Below are 27,594 nucleotides of genomic sequence, written 5' to 3'. Positions count from 1 at the left end.
AAGTTATAATTATAAAATATGTATACATCTATACAGACATATTCATGTATTTACATGCATGTTTTACACAGGCATCCATAATTTATAAAACTCTAATAAAAGAGAATAGTGAAAATGTTATTTAAATGTGTGGTCCATGCCCTTTAATAGCAGTTTGGACAAAATATTTAAAAAAAATTGTTCAACACAGCTTATGATACACACCCAGAATAATAATGATTATGAATGATAATTCTAGTATTCCTTTTATTTATCATTTAATCCAATATGAAAAGTCAAATCTGTCAACTGAAACTTTGACTTTTCCGCCCTGTACACAGTATTAAACCTAATTATAAGTTTGCTTTTTCTTGATAATCAATTCTCCTTTGAACAAGCTAGCATTTTACCTAAAGAAGTTCTCAAAGCTATGAATAATATCTCTAACAAAACAAAGTTACAAAAGCTTTCTTATTTTAAAAAAATAGGCAAAGCACTTTTTTTTTTATTATTTTTTTTTGAGATGGAGTTTCACTCTTGTTACCCAGGCTGGAGTGCAATGGCACGATCTCTGCTCACTGCAACCTCCGCCTCCTGGGTTCAGGCAATTCTCCTTAGGCAAACCACTTTTTTGACACACATAGAAGTATGATGTAGATTTCTGCTTGCATAAATAAATGCCTTAGTTTTCCATGGTTTGCTTGCTCAGATTCTATTTTTTGATGCCAAAGACCATATAGTCTGTTTTACATGAATAAGTCAAAAAAAAGGTGAGAAATTCTGTTCTTAGAACTCCTAATTTTCCTAAGAGTAATGTTTTTTCATTGGTGTTGAAGAGAATCAAATCCACCATTTCCCTACTTACCTTGCTGAATATCACTATCATGCTACAAATATCATTTCCTAATGAAAGTAAATAGTTTCCTCTCCATTTTTATTATACTTGTATAATAATTGAAGGCTGACTTAAATGTGGCATGCCACTGTTGTAGTTAGCTTACAGCATGTCTTCATACCCCACAGTATACAAGCTGTCTCTTTATAAATGAAATGATGTCCCATCATGAGTGGCTCTAGGCATTTCTTTTATAAAACACAATTTGCAACAGAAGCTTAGCAATTACTATATTAATTTATTCTCAGGTTCTGGTCCACAGATCATTACCTTATATCAAGAGATCATAAATTTAAAATGCCTTGCATAGTTTTTATCATAATAAAATGTCATTGTACAGGTTTATTTTGTATATATTCCTTACATCATTTTTTTTCTGATTAGATAGCAATAAAATAATTATCTTTAAGAGATTTTTATATTAAATACAAACTAATTTTGGTTTATCTTATGTGTATACAATTAATGTGTTTATCTTTCGAATTATGGTCCAAAAAGTGAATTTGTAATGTATTTTATAAAAAACATTTACACTTTAGCCGGCTCTGTATAAATTCAACTGGTGCTACTGTGTTTTGCAGCAACACTAACTTCGTGACTTTGAAAAGTGTTCTTCACGTTGCTTTTTATATGACATCAATTTCACTGTACATCAGAGGTGACTGAGAAACATATTTTGTTGGTTAAAAATATTACAGTAAGTGGCTGTCCTCCATGTAATTTTCAAATGAGAATCAATCAAATCTTGTGTGGCGATGTGCAAATTTTCAGTCAATTTTAACTGGCTTGGCTCTTCCGAAGGTTAAGGTAGTTTAATGGTTGAAAGCACATTGCAGTGCATCTAGCTGCAAAAGTCAAAGGCTAGCGGATAAGGATTTTATTTCCTTTTAGCTGTTGCCATGTCTGTTTTCTGTCCAATCTGCCTCTTGCTGCCGTTTAACCCATGCTTTTAAAGACAAGAGGGGTTGAGAACTTGAGGGCCTCTGGCTTCATTTTAACAAGGCATCGCTAGCACTTTGGTACATAATTTGTCATAAATGTCAGAGGTCACTGGGTGTTTGAAACCTACAGCCAGCAGATGGTCATTATGACAGCAGTTATGTTTCAAAGGCAAAGGATGTTTTGTGGTATTTACTTTAGTGTGTTAGTGTTACACCTCAGAGTATATCTGAGAAGATCCTAGTTTAAATCAAATCATACTTGTAGTTGTCTGCCTAAGAAGCAGTAACAAAAAACTGCTTTCAACAGATATTCTATTTGGTTATTCTGATATAAAATAATTATTTTTCAAATAATTGAAAATACACCAAATAATTATTTTTCATTTTTTACCTCATGTTCAAGTGCTGATAATGAATTTCCCGGCTTCATATTTCTGAGAAGAATTATAAAAATAAAATTAAGAAGCAAATTAGTAAAATGTGTTAATGTGAATTTCTATATCTAGCCTAGATCGTTGAAATTGTCTAAAATCAGCCGGGCGCGGTGGCTCAAGCCTGTAATCCCAGCACTTTGGGAGGCTGAGGCGGGTGGATCACGAGGTCAAGAGATCGAGACCGTCCTGGTCAACATAGTGAAACTCTGTCTCTACTAAAAATACAAAAATTAGCTGGGCATGGTGGCACGTGCCTGTAATCCCAGCTACTCAGGAGGCTGAGGCAGGAGAATTGCCTGAACCCAGGAGGCGGAGGCTGCGGTGAGCCGCGATCGCACCATTGCACTCCAGCCTGGGTAACAAAAGCGAAACTTCGTCTCAAAAAAAAAAAAAAAGAAATTGTCTAAAATCATAACAGCTATAGATGAATTTCTATGCTACTGCTAAAGATCATTACCTAATAGCATCATCAGATGAAATGAATAAAAGTAACAGATAAGATTTCTCTATACCTCTAAATTTAAATGTTAATAATTTGTTCATTATTTTACTCTATTTTTTTATTTATGCTATTTCATACTAAACAATTTTCAACAGGGCCTGACATCTAAAATTGAAAAGCAAATCCAATCATATTTTTATAGATATTCCCAGCAGAATTGGTGAAGAACTAATCATTTATGTTAAATGAAGGGGTACATGATTTCTCAAAACTCACTGAATTTTAAGACATGAGTTTAGCAACAAGAACCCCTGTTCATAAACTAGTCAAGCATGTATGATAAAAAAGACAAAAACATTCTTAAAACTGATTGAATATAAAAAGTGAGAGAATTCTAGTGCTGCCCTGAGAGAAGTGTACTTCTGAATGTCTGAGCCTTCAGAGAATGTGAATGATTATTTCCTAATACAGCTGATTAAAAGGGCTGGGAAGAGATGCTGATATAGCTGTGGGGCCTGGATCTACCCACATCGCTGTGGGAGCACCAACTCTGTTAAAACTCAAACAAGCTTTTCCTGTGAGATTCTTCACTAATTTTGCTAATAATTTCATCTCACCAAAGGTAGAGGGGCTAACAAGAATTGTTACTCTGAACTTCACTTTGATATATAAGGAAGAATTGCTTAATGATCTAGCAATGACAGCAATCTTGGGGGAAATTAAGACGTTTTATTGTTAGAATTAAGTTTAGCTGCATACAACAGAAAACCCAAAATAACTAGTTTAGTGCATGATATTTCATTCTTTGCTAAAAATGTTCAGAGGTCAGCTCTCCAGGATTAATGCAGCAATATCACAAATTAGTACAGATCCCACACTCCTTTCAGCTCCTCATTCAGAACAGAACAGGTTAAGAGCACAGAAGAAGAGCCCAACTTCACCACTTCCTAGTTATTTAATCTCTGGCAAGTCACTTCATCTCCCTCTGCCTCAATTTCTACATCTGTAAATAGATTTATAATCACTAAAGGTAGATTACTTTAATGAAAATTGTTAGTTGGAACTGTGGAAAGTAATTTGTAATAACTACTCAAAAGTAATAGTAGATAATATTTAATGAGTGCTTCTTATGTTCAGACTCTATTCTTAACCCTTTGCTTGTTAAGTAAGGTACCAGTTGTAAAATGCAGGATCAAAACGCCAGTCCAGGCAATTTGTCTACTTGATTCCTGAACTTAAGTACTATTTAAAGTGAAGAAATTGCAATCCCTACCTTGTATGATTGCTGTGAAGCATGTATAAATTAATATATGTAAAGTGTGAAGAAACATTCTTGCTACATAGTAAGTACTAAATATACTGCTGGCTATTAGTCTTTATCTTCTTTATTACTACTGCATTTCTGATGTGACCCTCTTCAACATAGTCCAAGATGTCTGCTAAAGCAACCAACCATTTCATCCTTTTTAAAGAAACTTATGTCACCTTCCTTTAAGGACACTTTCTGCACACACATAATCTCAATTTACATTAAATTTGTGAAAATTTAGGCCCAGGAACATGCCTTGCTACAAGAGGCTGAAAAATATAGTCTTTATTATGTGTGCTGGTAAAATTTGTTAACTTTCTTACTCAGAAAATAAAGAAAAATATTAAATACTGGGGAGACACAAGTAGCAGTTTCTGCCATGTTACGTAGGAGTTCATAAAAGTATAAAAAAGGGTCTATTGGAGATGCTCAGACAGACATAGGTTTTTAGGAGAGCATTTATTTAAAAAGTAGCAAAAGTATAGGCATGTTGTGATGTCTAGAACTTCCTCCTATGCCTTTCTACCCCAAAAAATGTTTTTAAAGAAGAAAGGTTAAGCAAAACAAAAATAAAACCTATGTATAAATAAAGAAGAAATATCTAAAGGAACAAAAGCAGAAGGAATATCTAAAGGAATCACATGAATGTTTTGAAGAGCTCATCTTTACAAATAGAAGATAATGTCACAGACCTCTAAGACTAACAATAAGAAATGAACATCAAAGGAGAGAGAAAGTTTTAGGAATAATACTGAAAACAAGAAAGTCAGATTTAGCTGTGCTTGATATACAAAGATAAAAAAAAAGAGAGAATCACTTGGTTTAGGAAGATGATGGTGAAACTCACAACTCTCAATTTCTTATTCTTTATCTTCAAGCTTCAATGTAAAGACTTGATATTGAGAAGAGCATAACAAACATCATTAACACAATTCTAGCTACCTATTGTGCCTTTCCTGCATGACGCTTTGCACATGCTGTTTTTCCAGCCTGGAATACCTTTCTTATCTTCTTCACTCAGCTAACTCCCACACAACCTTTCAAGAAATCAAAAAGCTTTCTAGTTCTAGAAAGCTCCAAGTGAGTGAGAGAGTTTCAAGAAGACACTCTTGTGAGATGAGATCCAAGATGTTTCTCACACAGGGGCAGGTTAGGGCCAGCTGAGGTTAGCCCAATAGGTAAGATTCAGAATTTTAGTTCTGATGCCAGAGCTCCTCCTAAGCAAGGAGGCCAGAAATGGGTAGCTCCAGCACATGAGTCAATGCCAAAATGGGGACAAAATGGGAGACAAATTCACACATCAAGTCCAGTGAGCTGAAAACAGGGCATAAGTAACCCTTCATATTAGGTAGAAATGTCACAAAAATAGAGCAAAAAGTTAATCTAATCTGAGGTGTAGTAATTTCCACAAATGTCTTTGGATGTCTTCAAATGTCTTTGGATATCTTAAGTTGTCTTTTCTACTTGTCACCTTCAGTTTTCTCAGCTATAAATAGATTTCAGGACAGGTTATGATAGTTAACTAAGATAACACATATAAAGCACCTGCTTTGTTTTTGGCACGAAGTACTTGTTCCTACTATGTAGCTCTAAACATCATGAATGATTGAATACCTTGCCTGAAATAAAGAGTGAAAATGAATCAACAGTTTACCAATTTTCAAAAAGAAGATGGAATTATCTTCACTTGAATAACATGCATACCCAAAGTTGAAATAACTATACTTTCTTTCTACGTGACTTCCAATCAGGTCCTCCTTCTGACCTCTCTGTCAGTTTCTTCACATTTTTGTCTCTGTCAATGTCTTCACCTTTCTAGGTTACACAGGCTCAAATACTTAAAGTCCTATTCGGTTATTTTCACTTCATCCATGCATCCATTAACTGGTCAAGGTTTACGCAAATTCTAAGTACTCTGTGTCACTCACATCTATTTTCATTAACAGAGTTCCAGTCCTCATTCCTTCTCTCCTAAACTGTTTAAAACCATCCTACCTGCTCTTTCACCTCTTTTACCATCCCCGTAATCATGCGTCCTCCAGAATTCTTCCTGTTGAATTTCATCTCATTTACTTTAACTCATCATTTCAATCTGTCAGTATCATTCCAAATCCTAATTCTGTCATCTACAACTTATTATCCCTTCCTCACTATATCCCTCATTTTTGCTTTCTATCATATTTTCCAAATTATGTAATTTAAAAATAGCAATAAGATGAAGTAAACTATTTGCCCCACACCATTTGAAACAATTTGCAAGACTTATACCATTCAAACCAACTTAACAAAATAAATATTTATATGTTTCCTTCCTTCTCCAAGGTAGTACAGTGTGACAAGAGTATTTTACAGTCTTGCCAGCCATATAAGATGTTTAAAATTCTAGATTTTTACTTAGTAGTTATTTGAAAACGTATTTTAAGTTAACTGAGTAGGCAAAATGGAAATATATTTATAACCAGATTATGTTTTAACATTAACGAGATTATTGGTAAAAGCAATCAAGCTCTGTGTTCAGGATATGATGAGTGCTTAACACATTACAATTTTTAAAAGTCAAGCATAATGCTAAATCTGCAGAGATACAAAGAGTGAGACACAGCTATTATTGTCAGAAAACTTACAGCCCAGTTGAGAGAGATTATCAATGTGATAAGAAAAAATGCACATATATTCATACAAAGAGCTGAGTGTAATAAATCCCAGTGAAATTCAATGGGATTCAAAGCAGGGAGAGTTCACACCAGTCTTGAGGATAGACACCAGTTGATTGTTCTTGAAAGGGAATTAAGGGCAATTGATTTGAAAGGAATTGGTGAAGACTTTTAAAGAGGGAGTTAAATGATTAGAGCTAAACTTTAATAAAACTCGACAGATAAACATGTGGGTTATATCATAGGTTTAGGGAAAGAAAGCCAGTTAAAAACATATAAAAAATTGCATTTTTCTGTTACTTGACTCCTAAGCTGCGTTTGAAGCTGTTGACCTTTACTTCTTTTTTGATTGTGTTCTCATTCTCTTCTTTCTTCTTCAAGTTACCTCTCTCTCAAGTTCTAGTCAAAAATCTTGTTATTTTTCAGTCTTATTTCTGACTTCCTTTTCTCTACTCCTGTCTTAACCACTAATGTCTCCAAAGTTCTTTATAAGGGTTCTTTCATATCCTTTAACTCTTTTTACATAAACTCTTTTTACATAAATTTATCCAGATCAAGGCTTCAAATCCTGTCTTTATCTTGGCAGTTCCCAACACTAAGTATCTTTGCAGAATGCTCTTTTGACGTAGAGATTTGCCTTTACCTGGCTCTTAAACTTCCACAATTGAATATTCAAATACCTCTAACTCAAGAAGAGTTAGTCACCATCTTTAAAATGAACTCTCATTCATTCATTTATTCCACAAATAGTTTCTGAGCTTGTATTTTGAGCTATGTGCCAGGTGAAGGCATTAGTATTTGGGCTTCCCAGCAAACAGAAAGGTCAATCCTTCTAAAATGATATTGAATTCACACAGCCCCTGGATTTTTAGCATTGTAATTCTGATCTTGACTCCCCTCTACTAACTTTTTCTTTCTTTTTTTTTGAGATGGAGTTTTGCTCTTGTTGCCCAGGCTGGAGTGCAATGGCACGATCTCAACTCACCACAACCTCTGTCTTCCAATTTCAAGTGATTCTTTTGTCTCAGCCTCCCAAGTAGCTGGGATTACAGGTGCGTGCCACCATGCCTGGCTAATTTTTGTATTTTTAGTAGAGATGGGGTTTCACCATGTTGGCCAGGTTAGTCTCGAACTCATGACCTGGTGATCTACCCACCTCAGCCTCCCAAAGTGCTGCAATTACAGGCGTGAGCCATTGTGCCTGGCCTACTAATGTTTTCTAATCCTTCATTTGCTCTTTAATGTCTTCAGGATAAAATTCAAACTTCTTAGAACAACATTTTAGAAACCAGGACAAATAAATGATCTAGCCCATCCTTACCTATTAAGATCTTCCCCCTCCCCCATATTTTGCAGTTTATGTAACTTTCAATCACATATGAGCAATGCTCTGGCCCAGTCTTAATCTTTGCCCTTGTTATTTCCTCTATCTGAAAAGCTTTCTCCTCATGATTTCTTTCCCATCTGGCTAATGCCTACTCACTCTTTGAAACTCAGAATTGGCTCTCTTCCACAATCATTCTTTAATTTCTTTAACCCGTATTATGTGTCCATCTCTAGATTCCTATGAACATTTTGTATACTCCATCATAGCACTTGCCGAAATCTATGATAAATATTGACTTTTTTAATCTCAGTCCAAGTCGTTTCTGAGCTAATGGAAAATGGGACTTTGCTTTTCTTCTCTCATTCCCTGTGCTACTTGTTATTCTTTCTCGGTTCCAAATTCATTCTACTTTGCCCTGGTTTGTAATACTACATATAGCTGGACCATGCCAAACTTCCTCCTTTGCCCAATGACTCTGTGTTAGACCTGCTAGCAGAGAGATCTACAGGGGCATAAGTAAATGTTACAAATAGACTTTCCTTAGGTACCAGACCACCCATATCCTCTGACTGTTCTCTTGGCCGCTTGGTAAGCCTGTTGTAGGGACCATGTAAGGCCTGTGCCCTCCAGCAAGTCTCTCAGCCACTCAATGGGACATTCCTAAGGCAGAGTGACACATTGCCCTACAGGTTTCTCAACTCTTTTATGGATCATTTTTTTCTTCAGCAAGTTTCTTAACCATCAGGAGGCCATGTGTTTCTGTGATAGGCATACTTTCTGCCATAAGGTCTGAGTCTTGGCGTTAAGAGAGAATTCCTCTTGTAAATTCTTAGTTTCTTCTTGTTCCTTCTCCCTTAGCCCTAGATATAGCAGCTGCTTTCTACATTTGCTATTTCACTTGGCTTGGAGTCCTTTTAAAGTCCTATTTATCAGTTAACAATTCTTTATTTTAAATATTCCCTGTTCAAATTACTGTTGTGGTTTTCATCTCCTGGATGGACTCTGACAAACATATTTCTTGGCACAATGCTGAGTACAGATTGAGAGCCAAATAAATTGGGGTTTGGATTGCTGACATAATGATCATTGAAAGGTGCTAAAAGTCTAAACTGCTAAGTCAGCTGGAAGGGCTAGATGTGAGGATCATTGAAAATTCAGGCTTTACGTAAGATGGTAGCCAATTATAGTTGAGGGGCAAGATGGACCCAGTGACAACCAGAGGCAAGATATTGAGGCTCAGACACTGGGAGGACGGCCCTACTGTTAAAAGAAAGAAAGAGACAACTAAGCAGGGAAATGTCTTTAGAGAAAATAAAGGTAATTTTCATTGACTTATTTTTTAAACAAAATGCTTATTTCTTGAGAGAATAGAGTGTTTTGGAGAGGATGGAGAATATGTGATCATATGAATCAAGTTACCCCAAATGCTAAAATACTATCTAAAAAGCTCAGTAAATTACTTACTGGGCAAGATGTCTCTTTCTTCTCACATAGAAGCTCAATGTCCGGCTTTTGGCCAAAGAGCTCCCACATGGTGATTTAGGGACCCACGCTCCCTTCATCTCATGGCTCTACTCTCTTTCTCTCTGGGAATCCTTGGTTAGTGCTTCTGCATCTGCTTGCAGATCGGGGAAGAGAGTGAGAAAGAAAAGTGGCCAAACTCAAATACCTGTGACATGATGAACTGGGAAAATAGAGATGAAAGAAGAGCCCATACCACCTCAGTCTTTTTTGATTATACTAAATATCCAGGTTTGTGTGAAGCAATTCCAAATGATATTGATATCATTGTGCTATAAGCTGTAAGAGAATTTTTTTTAAATTTCCTATTTTAAGAAATAGTTTTTTCTTAATCATGGCTTATAATTTGGGCTTGTTTGTAAAATTAGTTAATTATCTTGTTATCAAAGCAAGGGCTCTATTCAGTGATTGCCAGTTGTATTCCATGTAAGTTAGAAGAGTTCACCTCTCTAAATAAATGGGTGCTACTGACAAGGACTACTCAACTTGTGAAAGTCCACACTGCAAGCATCCTTACTATAATTTAAGGACAAAAGTCACCTAGCCAAATTTTTACAACTCAAAGGTAGCAATAATAACACTTATTGAAACTTCACTACATGACACACCATGTCATGAATGAAGTATATGGATTATTTTACTTAAACCTTACAACTACCAATAGAAATAGTTTTAGTCCTTACTATGACAGTTGGAAATGTACTTTTTTTCCAATGTTGAGAACAGACAGAACTTCAAATCTATATTCCACTTGAGCCTTTTTCCTTTCTCCATTTAACTCCACGGACCACTATAGTTTATAGAGACTTCTCTGGAGAGTTACCATTTGGAGACAAGTTGTGGGAAAAGAGCATCACTACTTTGCCTGTTGAGAACATGCTTTTGGTTTTGCAAGTAAAAATTCAAAATTAATTTTCACAAATAAAGACTAAAATAAAAGTTCGTCTGCTGTATTACTGTTGTAAATATAATATTTTAGCAGAATGAGATCTGATGAATATTTTATGTATAAATATAAATAATAATGGCTAGTTCCTATAAAACATCTACATAGTTTCCCTTTGAAGTTGGAATTAAATCTAAATTCTTTAAAAGGAATTTTCTGTTTAATATGGCTCTTGAGCCATATCTCCGAATTTATTTTGAGTTGTTCTCTCATTTGCTTATTTTGCTTCAGTTGTAGTGGTTGTTTTGTTTCATTTTCCTATGAATTCTAGAATTTCCCAGCTCTTTTTCATTTCAGGGACTTATCACATAGCTGCTTCTTTTTCTTAGGAAGTTCACTCTTTCAATCTTCCCTTGCCTGTTCCTTCCCATCTTTCAGTCCTGACTTAAATTTCACTTCTGAAGAGAAATCTTTCGTGAGCACTAGATTCTAGCATTTGTGTTTCATGACACTCTTTTAGGTTATTTCACAGCATTTATCAAAATTTATTACAATATATTTATTTTGTGTATTTATTTACTTAATGTAAAAGCCTGTACTATTAATTCAATCTTATATTCACTCATTCAACAAATCTAGAGAAGGAATGAAAAGGATAAGATTATAATTGAATCCAAAAAGGCAAAAATTTTAATATATGTAAAAAAATTTGAACAGATTTGTTCTTGTTTGTTCTAGCTTGCATTGTTATGCAATAGATTATCTCATAAATTAGTGGCTTAAAACAACAACCACTTTATTATACCTCAGGTTCTGTGGGTTGAGAATTTGGATGCAGCCTGGCTAGGTGAATCCGTTTTTCCATGGTCCATGGATGGTTGTCACTTGGTAACATTCAGCTGATGGATGGGCTGGTCTAAAAGATCAAAAATGGCTTTACCTGCATTTTTAGCACCAAGATTGGGGATAGAATATGGAGGACAAGGCTTAGCTGTGCTTGTTGGGTGAATCCTCTCTAACACAAAGGTCTTAGGACTTTTTATATGGCAGCACAAGGGTCCAAGGACAAGTATCCAGCAAATAGGACAGAACAATCACAGCCTTTTGTAAACTAGTTTTGGAAGTCCTAAGTGTCATTTCTAGCATATTCAACTGTTCATAGTAGTTGAAAGCCCAGCCAGATCGAAAGGGAGGAGAAATTGACCCTACATTTCCATTGAAAAGTGTCAAAGAATTTGCAACCATGTATCAAAACCTCAATAGGATTTATATTCTCAGATGCTATGATAATTGAGCTCTGGATAAAAGACAATTTGAAATCATAGCCTTACTCCTAGGGGTATATAAGAATAATGGGAAATTGTCCTATAACAGTTACAGTTCAAGAAAGAAAAATATATTCCACAGAGTGTAAATACATCTTTACATGGATATCAGGAACATTCAAGAAAGAACATCTCTTTCTCATTCTTGTCTATTCATAAAATATTCTTCATTTTTAGATTCCAGGTTAAATGTCAATCTTGTAATCTAAATTAATCATCAATCAAGATTAAATAGTAACACTTTTAATTTGAAGTCTTTCCTAAATCTTCCAGAGAGAGCAAATCTACTGCTCTAATCTTCTTCAAGAATACTATGAAAGTATATTCACTATATGATTCATTATCATATATTCAATGATTCCATATTTCTTTCTGCTAGATTGTGTGTGCATAATAATCATAGGGCAAGCTTTTGATGTGGCCGAGTACATACTCAATAAATGGATATTCAATGAGTAACTTTTAAAAAATTTTTTTAAGAACCAAGAGATAAAAGTGAAAATAATGAGTACTTCATAAAGCATAAAGCATAGCAGATTTGATCCGTAAGTTTAGCACAGAAATATGAACCATTAGTTGATCAGATTTTTGTGAGCTATGGAGTATATTTATAACAGCATTACCAGGAGTTTGAGACCAGCCTGTGCAGCATAGTGAGAATATCTCTAAAAAATAAAACAGATTAGCCAGATGTGGTGGCTTGCACCTGTAGTTTCAGCAAATCAGGAGGCTATGGCAGTAGAATCACTTAAGCCCAGGCATTTGAGCTATGCTTATGCTCCTAGGAGATCTTGTCCACAAACAAACAAACAAACTCTTAGAGCAGTAACTGGCATATTGTAAGCATTTATCAAATATACTCCATGGTTCTTTGTACTTAAATCAGAACAATTGACACAATTAGATATGAATATGCTCAACTTTTTTTTGTATTTTCATATCTCAGAAGTCAGCTATCTTGTCTCATGCATCTTGCTATCCCCTATATCATTTTAAAAATACTTTATAATTAAAATTTGCATTTGGTTTACAGAGTTCTTTTCATGTTTATCATTTATATTCTTTCTAATGATGCTTAAAGGAATGGTCAGATGCTTCCACCGTGTAATCTGAATATAGAATTGTCCATTCAAAAAGAATAACCTTTTAGGAAATCTTTATCAAATAATTTCCCAAGTAATTTCTGAAATTTTGGGATTCTGGGAATTGCATACAATTTTGAGTAGGATATTCATTAATATATATATATATATATATATATATATATATATATATATACTGAAAAAGGCACAAATAATAAATGTCACCTTGACTAATTTTTATAATTTGAATGCAGTTGTGTAAGCAGAACTATATTACATATTGATAAATTATTTTATAATTAAAATATTTGTGTTATCACATCTTTTCAAGTGTCAAATTACCTTTGTTTTGGCATTTACATTTTAAAGTCAAAGGCAAATGCCCTTCAAAGCTAAAAGAATTAAATTACTAAAATATAGTAAGTATACTTGCACTTTCACAGTCTTACCATATGCATAATTGGGAAAGGTGTCTTGTGTCAGAATTAAGTATTTGCTTTTTTAGGTTTATCACTTGTTATCTCAGAATAAAAATCTACCATTTCTATAAGGCCTTATCAAATAAGCTGTAAGCTATATAACACATGCATTAACACATAGTAATATAAATAATGATAAAAATATGCTTATATTCTACGCTTGGATTTTCAGTAATTAAATCCACTCAATGTATTAATAGTGTTTTCCTAAGACTCTAATCACCACTCACAACACTGAAAAAGTTAATAATGGAATTTAAATGATACTTTGAAATTGTGCTTGAATCCCTCATGGACATTCAAGTTTTATTTCCCATCAAGACAACTACCTAGAGAATCTTCAAGATTATAAAACACACATACCTTGATATTTAGTGGGGGAAAAATTATGTTTTTTTCTTTCTTTTTTCAGTAGTTCCTCCTTCCAACCTGCATTTGGTCAAGTTTTTTCTCCTCCTATACTGGACAGATTCTGAATGCTACCTCTTCAGACATGGATTTCCTTTTTCCACATAAGAGCAAGGAAAATAAAACGGTACTCAAAAAAGATATTCTGCCTAGAAATTTAAAATCAGAGTAAATTAAATTGTGTTTGAGTTTGCATCTCACATGATGTACATGTTCTCTCTACAGCATGAGTCTTAAAAAATAAGACTTTTCTTCAGACTTAATTAAACAGGATCAAGTTTCAGCCATAGCATTCAGTCTTGGACTTCAGAATGCTTCTTGTAGAAAGTACTAGGGAAAGAGAATGTTCAGAAAAATAAGGAATTGCAGATAGGTAGCCACTAATTAATGAAAAAGGAGCCCTAAATAACTCTAAATATTTAGGCTTGATAGTTTAAATGTGCTTACAGGGGTGGCTATTAGTCTGTTTGAGAGATGGTCAGTTCATTCAGGGTACAATGCATGTCCCTCAGAGCCACTGCTGTGAAGAGGAACAAAGAACCGGGGCAGCCTCACCCCAAACCCATTCTCCACTGCAACACCCCTTGTTCACAAAGCCCCTTTCAACTGTTCTTTATTCTAGGTGTTTACTTTTTTTGATTCAGATCTCTTTTTGCTATCTCATGCATTGCATTTGTAACCCTCCAGCAGGCTGGACTCCAGACACAAGCTACCCACAAAGCCTGACATAGAAGAAAACAAATCTCAAGACACAGATTCAGTAATTTTGTATAAATGCTTTTTGAATTTTTAACTTTTTACAAAATAGTAACTAAAGGCACCCTTGTGCATACTAAAATAAAGCGCTTGGAGAGAAACATACTGTTATAACAAGGGAAAGTTATAGTATAAGCATTTGGAGGATTCTTTCATCTTAATATTTCAAATAATCACATATGGGCAAATGTTACCACCTGAGTAATATTAAGAATGGTGGAGCCAATATTTGTTGTTATAAAATTGCCACATTGGGTTTTGAGTTTGATTTGTAGGTTTACGTTTTTGTAATTCCAAAATTCTTAAATCTTTGAATGTGAAATAAATGAATGTGTATATTGTATTATACTATGGAAATATTTGGACATATAATATTTTCCTAGAATATGTGGTATATATATAAAGTTATACCTGAAAAGGAGTGGGCTGTGGATTTTCAGTTAAGGCTTCTTCTAAGTTATTAATTTTAAAAAGAACCAATAAAGCAATGAATTTCCAGTGTTTTGAAAAATATCATAATCTGGTCAAAAAAATCTACAATGATATTGTCATTTACAGTTGGAAATGTCAACACTTGCAAAGATTTATTACACAATTATCTGGGACATTTATATAAAATAGAATAGATTCTATTCATTTTCAACATTTGAGAAGAAACTACAATATAATTTGATAGGCATATTAAATAAGAAAACTAAGTAGTGGTAAAACCTATGAGAAAACTTTATTTTTAATTTGAATTAATATACAGGTCATTGAATCTAATAAAATTTACTGACTTACTATTTCATATTTTTACTTTATAAAAACATTGCTAGTTTAAATTTGTTTTAATAAAAGGCATATTTCAAGCCTTGTAAGAATCCATATCATAGTAATCAAGATTTATAATAGCATTATGCAATTTTAATGCTGTGGATTTTTTTCAGGCCCTTTGATGTAAAAAGTTAAAATAATTTTCTCATATCAAGGGGAAATGTTACTATTTCCCAGACTACAACTTTTACTTTAGCAATATGCTCACGTTCAATCTACTATTTACACTTTTATTTTAAAATTGCTTAAGATTTTATCTCCCTAATCGGTAATAAAAAGAGTTACATAAACACATTTTTAAATTTCTTCATTTACTTTAAACGTGTAGCTCATGTATGTATTTTTAATTGGGACGATCCTGCTCTTCCAAAATTTCAAATACTTTGAATAAAGTGCATGCGCATGCAAGCGATGATGACCCTTAAAAGCAGTCATAAATTTAGTCGCTGGGAAATGAGAAGGCTTCACAGATGACTTAATTTGCTGTGGGAACCTGTGCTTCCTCCATGTGTAACCTCTGCATTTTGCTGTCTGTGACCTTCAGCAACATCCACCTGCTGGAAGCCATGTTTGATTCTCTGACCAGGGAAACGCCTGCTTGACAGCAGAATGGTATCATAGGACAGTGTGATGGAATTTTTCTTTCTCTGTCATCATTAAGGGGGTTCCCCCTATGGTGAGAGGAATGAAAAGTACGATTTAATGTTCTCTGGAGAGTGGCGGGGGGAAGAAAGGCTCAAAGCTTCACATGCTGCTTTCGGAGTGGGTCATTTCAGTCCTTGTGGCGAATGGGATGTCCCAGTGGAATTTGCCATAGACTGGTCTGAAAAGAAAGGGATTAAGACCCTTTTAAGGATGGAAATGTAACAAAAGGACCACTTTTATGATGTAGCAGCATAAAATAAGGGCTCTATTGTACAACTGATTGCTAAAGATCTTTGAATTGGGTAGCCTTGCCTGGTAGGCCCTGTGTCCTGAGGGTTTAGAGGCTTGTACAAATGATATGTCTATACTAGAATCAGAGTTCTGCTCTCATTTAGGGGCAAGTAAGAGATTATCAGTTTGTTCCTACATGATTTTTTTTCCACACCTACCGAAAAGTGGCCTGTAGGGAGATTATACTCTAGTGAAAGTTGCTGCTAATTAAAACAAGTAATTAGTGTTCCTCCAGGCTTTGCGGTTTCACTCACTTTTGCCCGCCAGACAGCATTAGTTTAAAGCAATCCAATTTCTAGCAATAACACACTGTAAAAAAAGTCATTTAACAAGTATATAAGTGTAAGGTTACAGTTCAGGCATTGATTTATCTTTTCTAGGCTATTTAGAAATACTGTAGCAAAGTTGAAGAGTAAAAAGTTAAATAGCTTAAAAAAAATTAATGTTAAGGAAAGAAAAAAGACCACATGCTTCAGTCCATTCACACACACACACACACACACACACACACACACACAAAAAAAAAAAAAAAAAAAAAAAAAAAAAAAAAAAAAGACAAGCAGAAACTGGGAGCATATAAGACTTCCTAAATTGCATTAGGAAACCAAAATTGGATTTAATGCTGTTTTCTCATAGAACCCTCACTTAGCATTTTGTAAACAGATCATTTCATTAAGTCCTTTTGTTTCTTCTCCCGCCTTTGCTGAAACAGGGACTTTTTATTGACTGATTCTCATTGAAATGAATTGGAGCAGTAGAGTTGAACACAACACGCTATTACCTCCTTTTTTTCACAATTCCAAAATGACTAGCATGGTTTTATTTTGCATATCTGGTGGGAGGATTTAGTTAAACTAGAGAGATCTTGAGAGAGATTAAAATATTTAATTATAAAAAGATATAACAGAAATTAATATTTTAAAAAACCCATACCTACATTGAATCATGCCCTGATAAATTCTTGTCTAATTGCTCAGTTTTTGTAACCTGACATCCTTCTATAATTGCTGCCTTTGCTGCTTAAAATGATCTATTTCTGAGGTTGGTATCATCAAAGACATGTGTGCTATTGTGCAAGCAATTCAATATAGCTCATCATTAAAATCAGCTGTAACTCTACTTTCCCTTTAACAAATGAATTCATAATACTTTAATTAATGCAAAATTTTCAGATTTGTGGGTTCTCCAATGCCTATTTTTTTAAATGCTGACTATTCCTCTACAAGACAAAACTTTGCTATGTATTTCAAAGAGTTCTATTCATATAAATAATATTGTATGTGTGAAAAGTCACTTATAACTGTTAATGCCACAAAAATATTGCTATTATCCCCTTTTCAACTAGTGGATTCCAAATTTAGTCATCTTTATAAATTGATTACAATCAATTATTAAGTAGCCTGAATTTTATCATTACAGATTAAAATAAGACTGTACACTTATTTATATTTTAAATATCAACTTTTAAAATATAAAGATTTTTTAAATAAAATCTGGCAGCTTTTTAAAATTAATAAAATAAATTTTCATCATATGACTTATAAACTCTTAATTGTATTTTAGAGTTTCAATATACACTTTTCCTTTCTTCAAATTTATTTTCCATATTATTTAAAGAAGACTTTGGGACATCAACCTAAAAAAAAGAAATTTTGCAGTAAGGGTCAGTAAGTAGACTTTATCTGAGTCTCTGCTTAACTTTTAAACATAGATGTGAGAAGAAAAAATACTTGCTGATAACTTATTTTCCTAAGAAAGAATATGTGACATAATGAATAGGACTTTCGTGAATAAGTGTATTTCCTGTATAGATCATTTTCCCAATAGAAACTTACAGTTTGAGAAATTCTAAAATCAATTTATAATCCTGGCAGAATGTCAACCATAGTATACTGAAAATGTTTTCTTTATATTATACCTTTTTCCTGATAATGCCAGAGCTATGCTCAACTGGCATTTTAGGAGAGTTTTGTTTTTGTATTTTGTTTAATGGTAGAAAACCTTCTTTCAAAATTAGTCTTTGACATATTTGATTTTCTGAAATTGAATTCAGACTACATCTATCAAGTCTACTTTTGAGCTAAAAACTTGTTTTTTATTTCAGAGTTGATGAGCTGGAGAATGCGACTGGTAGCACAGGCCTAGGGCACCAGAGGGCAGACTGTACAGAGACCTGTAAGAATGGTCAGAACTCTTCATGGATCGTGATGGAGCCATCAGGGACACTATAATAGCATTCATTTTATGTATTAAGCCACATTTGCACAACAATTCCATTATAATACAAATACAATCTTTAGAAGTAATTTTAAAGCAGCAAATGTATAAATGCCAAGTCTCAAGTAACAGAAAACAATTTTCCTAGGCCAAATGTCTTTTGTAAGAGATTTCAATGGTCATTTGATTTTGGTTTAAAGATCATTTGACCTTATGATTCACCCGATTCTTAAATGCACATTTCAAATATAATTGTCTTCATTTAGAGTTGAAGTTTAAAAAATAAAAACAGCGAAATTACCCTTTGTGATTTGTTCTACAGCTGTGCAGTGCTTCTGTCTAACCTTCTAAGTACACAATTATTACTATTAAAACTGATGTCTCCAAGAACTCAATGTTAGTTTTACTTAAAAAATTACACACCAAAAAAAAACGGCTTATCCAATTCCTTGTAATATGGCTATTTAATCTAAGTTCACCCAGCTCAGCCATACAGCCTTTTGAAAAGAGAGATGATATGATCTTTATATAATGTAATAAAGATCAATAGTGTTTATGAAATTTGATAAAATTAAATTTCTTTGAATTTCATCAATATTTTACTAGATATAATGGTAAGTATAAACTTTTACTGTAACAAAAATTTAGGAGTTTCTATAAGTGATAAAATATGTAAAAGATTGGACAATTTATTGAAGCATGCTATCTAAAAATTAGTCTTGTGTCATTCCATACCAGAAAACACCTCTGCCATCTGTAGAATTTATCCTGTATACAGAACTGAGCAGAAAGAGTAGAATTAGCATTTATGACAAGCTGCAAAATGCCAGACATCAGGCCAATCACTTTACATATATTGTCTCATCAATTATAACAATTTTGGAGATAAACACTCAGCAGCTGAGACAGATTAAGTAACATGCCCCACAAAAGTTAAGTATAGGAAATTTATTTTAAAAATCAACATATTTGTTGAAAACTCTTTACGAGGTACCTGCAGTGCACCGGCATTGTGAGAAGCACATTGTGGGCAGCTGTGGACACGATGCATGAGCACCTTGCTGTCGGAAATGTACATCCTAGTGAGGAAAGAGATGCTATATACATGTAGACAAATAGGTAAATAAATATGCAATATAATGATACTTATTAAGATATTTAATAATTGTTAAATAAATTTGTTAACTAACTAATGCTAAATTCCTCCAGATTATTTTGACTTTTTGAGCCTAAATTTGGACGTTTACATTTGGTTCTATTGAATTCTGTACATTTTAGTTACTTTTTCTCATACTTTAACCTCTTTTTGATTCCTGATATTTTCATTCTCTGAAAAGGTATGGTCGTGCAGACCATACCATTTGTGTCATGCAGACCCACACCAAACTGTACTCACCTTTTCCAGATAAATTTTATTCTTAAGAGATTTTGAAACCTACTTCAACCTTCACCTTAGAGAAAGATTTTGGTGCCAATTGGTTCCACCGGCGTTTGTCCCATGCTGTCTTGACTTGCCCCTTTTTCTCCTATGTTACTCATCTGATTCTATTTTATGATTAACCCTTTGGTTCCTTGCATTTCTTCATCTTCAGTATTACAACTACCATTCACTAATACACTTCGTTACAATTGTATGTCATGTAATCCTTCAACTGACATACAAGAAAAATTACTGCTGTTATCACCATTTTACAAATTAGGAAAATGAGGTGCAGAGAGGTCCTGTTCTCACGAGCATTCATCCAGTAAGTGATAAAGCCAGGATATTTAGAAGAAGCCAGCTCAGTGATGTTACTCTTAATTTCATATTTCAGAGTCTTTATAGCACTGAATCCATCTTCCATTTTAAAATGAATGGCCATGGAATCAAAACTCTTTTTCTCTCAAAAATTTTAAAATGTTACCCTAAAGTTTAGGGTACAAGTTAAATTCTGTTCAATGCTTGTTTCCATTGTTGTTATAAATTCTGTGTTAATAATATAACAACCTCTTGCATTTCCAAACACAACCTTTCCAAATCATTCTTCAATAGAAGGAAGAATGACAGAGTAGAAAGGGCATGGGCTGTGCAGTCAGCTAGGGTTGCATTCAAATTTAGCTCTTTTGTTTTAGCTATGGCACTTTGGGCGATTTATTTAATTTCCCTCAGGCTCAGTCACTTTTTCTTCTCATTAAGGATAATATCTGCCTGGGGGGATTACTATGGGAATAAACTTAACACAATTAAAATGGTTTGGCACATGCTTTGCACTCAAAAATTCTGACTTTATGTTTACTTAAAATTAAGATTGGACTTGTGATTCTTTTTATTATTCTGTAGAAAGTTCGAGAGAGATTTTTTCCCAAAAGTTGAGTCATTTTATCAGATGCTCTGTTTTTAGCTCCATGACTTACCATAGTCTGCATAAAGTCTGCCATATATTCATTCATCATTCATTCACTCATTTATTTAGCAAGCAAGGCAGCAATCAAGTATACATAATAGAATGATTATGTCAGGCTCTGTGCTAAACAGTGACTCAGAGGTATGTGAGAGTAATCTAGAAGTTCACATTCATATAGTGACAGTGGTATGGGAGAAGTGCACAAGGGAGTGAAGTGTATATTAAAATCTGAATGGAGACAGCATTATCCAGACCTTCTCTCTGCTAAGGTGATCTGTACTCAACAGTTCCTTACATTTGGTTTCATCTACAAAGTTACCTAAATGTCCTTATAAGATCCATTCTTCTCTGAAATGCTATGCCACTATAATTGGGTCACGGTTGGTTGTCTTTTTTAATTCTTACATAAATGACATTGACCACATTTCTTCTGTAAGATTTACAGAATTTATTGGAAATAGAATGACTAATTTGCAACCAGTATCACTTTGCATCCTTTATACTAGGTCAGGTTTGTACATAATATAATATTTTCAGTGCTGGCCAATTTACCTGATATCTAGCTGGAAATGTAAATTTTGTAACAGATCATTTGCCTTATTTTTTTCTAATAATTTTTTGGGACCTCCTCTAACCCCTTTTCTTTTTTCTTCATTATTCCCTTTGCTACTCAAAATATCTAATAGGATATTTGGGCATTCCCCCACCAAAATTCTGTATTAAAGTAATGTTTTTTAATATATATCACGTTGACCTGAATATGCTTGGTTATATACAGCAGAATACTCAAGTGACTGCAATGTGAGACACATTAACACACACCTGAAGACACAGTAGAACTTCAACCATGATATTCTTGGGTTAGAACAATTTGGTATACTGTTGCTTTCTGGGAATAACATTGCATAAGCACAGACAGAGCTTTGGTGGCAAACTACCACAGTCAAATTTACAGATGACATTAAGAAGGCTTCAAGTGTTGACCTTTTCTAGCATTTTCCATTTCCAATGTCTGTTATTCTTTTCTTTCAGTGCATTTATACCACATTCTTTTTTTATTATTATTATCACCTGCCTCTATCCTAGTTTGTAAGTCTCATGAAAAGAAGAAAGTTCAGTAACTATCGTGTTATCAGGATGTTCCTCAAATAATGAATGAATGACATGAACTGGTAATATAGCGCTGAAAATATAAGAAGATTTAAATGTTTTACTTAGTATCAAACAGTATTTGGAGAGACAATTTCTAAAAAAAATATGAGACTGGCATTCTAGAGCAAAGGGGTTTTATAATTGCATGACTTTAAGCTGGAGGCAAGAGTCCTAATTCCCATATGTGGCTCTAATTTAGAATACATCTTTTTGCCTTGAAAAAAAATGTTTACTATCATGGAAAATTTGTTGCTGTAGCTGTAAAATAGTGATCAAGCTGTAGAATGAAGACTAGGAAGCTCAAATTTTCTTTCATTCCAGTCTTTACAACAATGATTTTATTTATTTATGAGTGGAAGGCTATGGCACTGAGAATAGAGATATAGATGCAGAAAAGAAAAAGGTATAATCACTGCTCTTGAGCATGCTCTGGCAAAATAGGATAGGAAAACCTGCAATTCAAGCAGAATGTGTGAAGGACTAGTATCTAACTAAATGTAGCACAGAATTATGCTCCTAACAGAGATTGGAGCAAGGGAGGAAAAATGGATCAAAGTAAGTTTCCATATAGAGACAATTAATAATTTGGGTTTTTAAAAAGTAAAGAGGAGTACTGCAGGATGATCAAAATGGTGAAATTCCAACATGCTCACAATAATCTTTTTATCATATGGACTAGAACTTTCGATGAATTAATGTTCATTCCAGCAATTTAATTCCTGATTAATTTATGTGCTCTTTCTCCTATACTAAAGAACAACCTGCAACTTATGAACTTTAAGGGTAAATGCAGATAACACTCTTGTTTCTTATTTAGTTCATGTAACTATTTCAGCAGCACAATGAGAGCAATGAACCATATTTTGAAGCCTCTGCTCCCTCCAGGTAAAGATTTTTCTCTTTATTTCCTTAATGATTTCAAACCTGCAAAAGTGTCAACTGTGTTACTGATGACCAGCTTCTACTGGCTAAATTCAAACTCTTTCATATATAAACTGTTATGAGCATAGCCAACAAAATTGTACTCAAAAGAGATTCAGTATTCCTCCACATTTTTCTATTTTTAGGACTTTGCTTGCTCCACACACAATTGACCACAATCTCCTCATGGACAATTTTTATAGCCTTACCTTTAAAAAATTCCTTATTTTCCTAATGTTTTCTGATTGATTCTCACTAGAATTTAAGCTCTAAGAAAGCAGTATTCTCACTTTTTTGGTTCACTGACATATCCCAAACTCGGAAATAGTGCCAGAAGCATATAGGCACTCAATAAATAGTTGAAAAAAAAACACGTTCATTTTCCACTTTGTGGGAAAACAAGTAGAGACTACTAAAAAATGAAAATGCATTTTTTATTCTTTCTGTCCTTTTCAGTAAATGTCAATTTTTTTCAATGATATTATATGAGAAAGATTGTTTAGCATTACGATAGAGATACATGTTTGTTGCAAAAAAATTATAAATAAAACATGTATAATTTCACTCTACCAAGATAATACTGTTGATATGTGAATATATACGCTTTTAGGGTTTTTTCTATGTATATAGATTGGATTAATATTTAATTAGATAACAGGTATACAGTTGGCAACATGATAGAATAAACAGTGGATACAGAAAAGTTTAACTGAGATCAAAGAAAGAGACACTTTTTCACATGCTAAGTGAGATTTTAAAAAGATCCACTTTAACCTTGCTAATTCAGATTGTAAAGATATTAAAATCTGGTTACTTAACTTTCCTGGTAGGACGTATGACCTCATCAATCACTTCAGGAATCTGAAAATTGATTTGAGAGGCTATCTTAGAAGGGCTGTCTTAGTTTAGGTTACTTTAACAAATTACCTTAAGCTGAGTAGTTTAAACAACAAACATTTATTTCTCACAGTTCTGGAAGCTGGAAATCTGAGATCAGGGTGCCAGCATCATCTGGCGTGAGGGCCATCTTCTAGGCTGCAGAAAGCCAACTTCACCTTGAATGCTTCCGCTAGTTCTCTGGTCTTTTGCTCTAAGGGCACTAATTCCATTCATGAGGATTCCACCCTCATGACCTAATCACCACCTGTAAGCCCTACCTCCAAAAAGCATCACTTTGGGGATTATATTTTAACATATGAAATTTGGGTGGTGGGGAAACATTTAGTCCATAACAAAGATGAAGCAACACCTTAATTTATCCTTCCCACTTAGGATGACAGGGTTAACAAAGAAAATAGTGTGCCTGGTTTTTTTTTTTTTAATTTTAATTTGCTGTTATAGTTTAAAAGCCATTAACCAGTTATTCTTGTCTCATAATCATTAGAATTGTTGTTGATTAATCAATGAATGCATGTTGTTTCAAAAATAAATAAACCCACTTGATCACTTTTCAACATAATTTATGAAAATTGTGTTTATGAACTTGCTGGGCCCTATAATTATAGAGACTTACCTACCAATTTAGTGAGTTGATAAAGACCTTCATTTTTTTTTTCTCATATGTTTGTTAATAAAAATATGTGGTCTTTAATCATCATTTTGTTCTTAATTCTCAGTCTCAATAACAATCTATATCTTAATAGTGGTTATTTCAGTAAAAGTAAAATCTCGGAACATGAGTTTTAAGTGTACAACAAGTCTACTTTCTTCCTCACATCAAACATTTAACTTTCCTCCCATGTAAATATTTACTGTCTTCTAAAATAACTCACATCTTTTTCAAACTTCCCAAAAATGTATTTTTCTTCTTATTTCTATGAAAGCACCAATAGTTGTCTTGAAAACATGACTGAAGCTCGCTTGGCATAAAGAGCACTGCGATTGAAACCCACGGGCCAAGATCCGATGCCTTGTTCTCTATTTTTTCACCATATGACATTAAACAAGCAACTCATTTTTCCAAGTTTCCCTGGGCCTGGGACTTGACCAATGAGAAAAGTAGATGAGATCGACTCTAAAGACCCTATCGTTCTTATAGTTTATAATCCTATTATAAATCACTTTATATTACAAAAATCTTTATGGTTCTGTGTGGTTAAATGTATTTTATGCTTTAAATTTGTGTTGTCATTATTTTTTTTCTGCATGTTTTTCTGACTACTTTGGTTGACAGAGCCTTTTTATCTGTCCTTTGCAATGTGCATAATCTTTAGCAATTAAGTTAGTCAAACATATAAATCATGACTTCCTTCTTACTAAAAATTTTGATGTGAAATTTCTACAACTAGAAATCTGGCTATGAAAGTTTCATAAAATTCAATTTTTCCATTATAATTGGCAATCTATTTACTTTAGAATTTTTCTAGTGGTTTAGACTGCCTGAACCAACAATTTAGAGCAGCCTCTAAAAAGCAAAGAAGGTGGCATTTATATTTGTGCTGGACTCCAGTTCACAATGTGTGTTTCACAGTGAGTCTTAGCACGAGACATGTGATTGAAGGATACTCCTGTGAAACAACCGCTCAGAGGGAAGTGGGTATGATCCGAGTCCTGTTCAGAAAAGACAGCTGTCCACCTGGGAAAACCCTCAGCCTAGTAGAAATGGTCATCCTGTGTGTTGCTGTGCCATCCAAGAAGCTCAAAACTGAATGTACATGCAGACAATATTAATCCTTTGAAGCTTCAAAGGGGCCACTGCTGATTAAAGATAGACCCTAGTCACCTGGTCCCATTAGTTCATGAATAATGACCTTTTTAACAAGACCCTGGAGTCAGCTTTAAAATAGAGCACTAAAATGGAATTTAATAAAACACAGAACCTGGAAAATTGAAAACAGAAAAAAAGCTAAGGTACTCTAACATTACAGGACTTGAAAGCATTATTCTTCTTCTGCCATATTGAGCAATCTGGTTCTAAATGACCCAGTAAAGAGAAAAATATCAATGATAAGGTAATGAATATTTTTGTGGAATGGGTTACTGTACTTTAGAAAATGTTTTGAGGTCTTTAAAACATCAAAACAGAATAATTCAGTTTTAATGTCATAACAAATATTACATTAAAAAATGTAAGTTATGACAGGGTGTAGCTTTGTATAATTTGTGGGTGCTTAATACATACTTAGTGAGAATGATGAGACTAGTGATCATTTTGATCATGATAGTATATAAAAATAGAACATATCCCTTCTGTTTATGTGATACTTATTTACCACAGTTTAAAAATCTCAGTATTTTAATTAAGAAATACATGTTAATTTAGATCACCAGAATAAAACTATAAATCTAACCTAATTTTGGGGATTACCAATATGAAGAAAAACTTGGTTGAGGGCTTATTTTATTCCCTAAAATTTAGAAGATTAAAACCAATGCTAATTTAATGTGGTCATATTATTTCCAACCTGAATTTCAAATAAATTATATGACCTATTTCAAAACATACACAGTTGTTTGCAACACACTTTGAAACAATTACGTAGAAAGTTTATCTGTGTATTCTTTGAGTAAACTGGTGCATGTTTCCTTTTTGTTAGTTTAAAATTATGCCCATGATTCAAAATAAGCAAATAAAACTTCTAGATTTTAGTTTAGTAAACAACTGTGAAGATTAACCTCTCAGAACTATTTTACATTTTTCCTTGTTTTAGTTCTTTCCTTCTGTTGCTCTTTCCTTTTTTCTTTCTCTTACTTTCAATTGCATGATAAATTCTGGATTATGTCACACTAAGGCTTCAACACTACATTTAATGAAGTTCTTGAACTTTTAACCTTTGAGTTCAACAGACTTGAAAACTACCACCAATATCTATTGCACTTTTTTTTTTCTGAAGTTCTGTGTCAAATAGAGTGAAGGTCTTTAAGTGTAGGGGACTATTTACCCAGGCTCTTTGCAAAAACAAATGGAAGGCATTTCATTTTTTACTGGTCTTTTTTTAAATGCTGGAAGAAAAACATGCTGGTGTTCCCTAGAACAACCCAATCCCCTATCCTGCTCCTCTGTTGGTAATTGGTCTACAAATAAAAAGCTCCTGAGCATCAGCTTCCACCGAAAAGTCATTTATTCATGACCAGGTATGCAGCTTCCCAACAGAAAGGATTGTTTTTTTCCCAGATCATCTTGTATCTTTCAAACTCATCCTGTCTATTCAGCCATGCATTCTGCCTGCAAGGCAGCACAAGCAGCATTTCTTAGTTTCATAACCAAACAGTAGCAATGCTTTAAAAGGAATCAAAAGGAAGGAACCTTTTTTTAAATGCAGGATTTATACTTACCTTTTCCTCTTTGTGTCATTAAACAGTTATAAATGTTGGCTCAAACTCCGTCCTTCGATAGGGAATCAAAAAACAGGCAGTTCTCTGTCTTATTTGTTGGAGGAATAATTTGATGAGCAGTGAACACTAGAGGGGGAGCTTACCCGTTCAGGAGCCTGAAAGCTTCAGAGCCTATGGGAGAGGATCAGAGAGATACTAGAGCTACTGACTTAAACAAGGCAAGCTAAGATTTGGTCAGCAGTGGTTCAGAAGTCAAAAGGTCAAGAATGGTAGGTAGCCAATTTATTGTCAGTTTCCAAAAAGGCAAGAAATCGCAGTGAGATTGAGAAGTTTAGCTGCTGCTTATACCATGATACAGAATATTTAAAAAATCTCTCCAGAGGCAGCTGTACCATGAGGAGTAGGATTACAGAAGCTTTTCCCCCCTTGACTAGGACTCTCATTTAAATGTCTAA

The 27,594-nt window shown here is 33.9% G+C and overlaps 2 long non-coding RNA genes across 2 annotated transcripts in view; both read right to left on the bottom strand.

Annotated features, from left to right (window-relative positions):
• Window positions 1-15,212, bottom strand: part of LOC141580820 (uncharacterized) — a 36,440-nt gene extending 21,228 nt beyond the window's left edge. The window contains exon 1 of the long non-coding RNA XR_012513170.1: window positions 13,638-15,212. This is a non-coding gene — a long non-coding RNA (uncharacterized LOC141580820). The remainder of the gene's footprint in view (window positions 1-13,637) is intronic.
• A 6-nt stretch (window positions 15,213-15,218) lies between these two features.
• On the bottom strand, window positions 15,219-27,243 carry LOC141580819 (uncharacterized). The gene is made up of 3 exons (XR_012513168.1): window positions 27,140-27,243; window positions 19,402-23,725; window positions 15,219-16,077 (listed from the first exon to the last, which is right to left on the bottom strand). It is a non-coding gene; the product is annotated as an uncharacterized LOC141580819 (long non-coding RNA).
• Window positions 27,244-27,594: the final 351 nt, after the last annotated feature.

The sequence above is a fragment of the Saimiri boliviensis genome, chromosome 1 (assembly GCF_048565385.1).
Source record: "Saimiri boliviensis isolate mSaiBol1 chromosome 1, mSaiBol1.pri, whole genome shotgun sequence".
NCBI lineage: Eukaryota > Metazoa > Chordata > Mammalia > Primates > Cebidae > Saimiri > Saimiri boliviensis.
This window is presented reverse-complemented; position numbering and strand designations above follow the sequence as displayed.